We start from the raw sequence: 2,500 nt of genomic DNA on the forward strand, positions 1-2,500 counted from the left end.
CACACAACAAGGGACATCTTTAAAGGGATCTTAAACGGTCTGTTTCACTGTTGTGATAAAAAAAAGCACTAAGCAGTTGCTTATACTTAAAATGAATAATTGCAATATGTGTTATTCATCTATTGAAATTTATTCTACCTTTATTTATTTTTTACACTATATTTGTGCTTTCTGTCACAGCCCTACAAGGAGTAGGAGCTTTTGCAGGAAGTTTTATCTTAGCCTGATGTCATTAAGCTTCTAGGATAGTGAATAGACTAGATAACAGGGAGTCAGATTTGCTCATGCCCAGAACTGACAAAATAAAAACTTAGGTATTGAAAATCCTCTGCTATTAAAAAACTAGGATAGAGACTACACTGAGAATCTCTAAGTGATAATTTTGCAAGAACACAAGTGTTATTTGCTGTTTTTTTATATTTACTTTGATTTAACATATTTGTTTTCTACCATATTGCCCTGTTAACAAATGCAAAAGAAAAAGACAAACAGACTTACTTTCAATTTCAAATGAGCAGTAGATTTTTTTTCAGACAAATTTAAAAGTATCCTTTCGATTCCCTGTCTTCTGTATCACATGACAGCAGTCAGCCAATGACAAAATCAGACATGTATTGTTAAGCTGTGAACTTTGCTCTACAACACAACACAGAATACCAAGAGAACAAAATAAATGTAAAAAGTATTTTAAATTTGCTGCTCTATCTGAAGTATGGAAGATGAATTTTGACTAAAGAGGTATATTTAACAAAGTGCGAGCAGATATGATAAGATGTAGTGTATCACGTCCGCTGCACATCGATAAATGCCAACAGCATACGCAATGCCTCCACCTGCAGATTCGTGGGCAATCGGCCACTAGCAGGGGGTGTCAATCAACTCAATTGGATTGATTTCTGTCCGCGGCTTCAGAGCAGACGGACAAGTTATGGAGCAGCGATCTTTAGACCACTGCTTCATAACTGCTGTTTCCGGCTCATACGGAGCTTGATAAATCGACCCCTGAGAGCAATAGCAGTTACACACCCATGATTCTGGTCGGGGAGCATACACATCCTCTGATTGTTGTGCATGCTTCTTGCATGTGGTTGGTTGACATGCATATGTGTACATGGAGTATGCACCAATCAGAAGCTTGCATTGATCCTAGATTGGCATCACATGCAGGTTGCCATACATACACATCCTCTGATTGTTGTGCATGCTTCTTGCATGTGGTTGGTTGACATGCATATGTGTACATGGTGTATGCACCAATCAGAAGCTTGCATTGACCCTAGATTGGCATCTCATGCAGGTTGCCATAGATACACATCCTCTGATTGTTGTGCATGCTTCTTGCATGTGGTTGGTTGACATGCATATGTGTACATGGTGTATGCACCAATCAGAAGCTTGCATTGATCCTAGATTGGCATCTCATGTAGGTTGCCATAGATACACATCTTTTCTTTGACATGTGTATGTATGTATCTCTATGTTAAAGCCCTTTGCAACTTTTTTATTGTTCTGATCTTGTGCCCTCATAACCTTTTTGTGCATTTTTCTTTATGTTTTTATATTAGATGGTGTTATTATTAGTGTAACTGCACTTTGTAATGTATTTTTGAAGTGTTATGTGACCTTTTTTGCTCCACAAAACATTTAACTAGAGCTATGAGGACGCGGTAATCATTCAAGCGTTAATCACGATCGCGTTTACTTTCAACTTGTAATACAAGCGGTAAACCTGCCGTGCACAAACACCCGTGATGAACCCTTTTTCGCTTGTGTGTTACTGTTAACGCATCACTCGTAATCTAGTCCTAAGTGCAGGCTCTCAGAGTTGCCATGCTAAGCTTCCTATTAGCGCAGCCAGGGCTCTGTAAAGAAGAGGAGGTGTTAGAGCAGCTCTCCAGCTCGCTAACGGTAACTATTTTAACCATTTAAATGAAGCTAATGAATACTGATGAATGTTGTCACTATGACCCATATTAATCAAGCTCCGTACCCTTGCTCCATAACCCTGTCCATCTGCTCTGAGCAGGCGGACAGGAATCCCTGGAAGTCAACCCGATCCAGTACGATCAAGTTGATTGACACCTCCTTGCTGGCGGCCCTGATTGGCCGCGAGTCAGCAGGGGGCGGCGTTGCGCCAGCAGCTCTTGTGAGCTGCTGGTGCAATGTTAAATGCGGAGAGCGTATTGCTCTCCACATTTAGCGAGGTCTTGCGGACCTGATCCGCACTGTCGGATCAGGTCCGCAAGACCTTTGATAAATAGAGGCCTATTTATTCGTTTTCTTTCAAATTTGTGGTTCCTTCATTCAGACATTCATTTAGTTTAAACAAAACAAGTATTCCTGTTTAGTTAATGAATTATCATTTATTACAAAACAAATGAAGAGGGGAATTATCCATATAGTGGGCATGTGTGTTTGTTGGGTAACTGATTTCAATCATTTTTATCAGTATAAAAGTGTCTATTATAATTTTTGTAACTTTATTTGATTGATCAGGTGA

General features: G+C 39.6%; 1 protein-coding gene across 1 annotated transcript in view; it reads left to right on the top strand.

Annotated features, from left to right (window-relative positions):
• The window catches only part of TRABD2B (TraB domain containing 2B), a 382,029-nt gene that overhangs the window by 173,062 nt on the left and 206,467 nt on the right, over positions 1 to 2,500 (top strand). The gene's annotated exons all lie outside the window — the stretch shown is intronic.

This window comes from Bombina bombina, chromosome 10, assembly GCF_027579735.1.
Source record: "Bombina bombina isolate aBomBom1 chromosome 10, aBomBom1.pri, whole genome shotgun sequence".
Classification (NCBI taxonomy): Eukaryota; Metazoa; Chordata; class Amphibia; order Anura; family Bombinatoridae; genus Bombina; species Bombina bombina.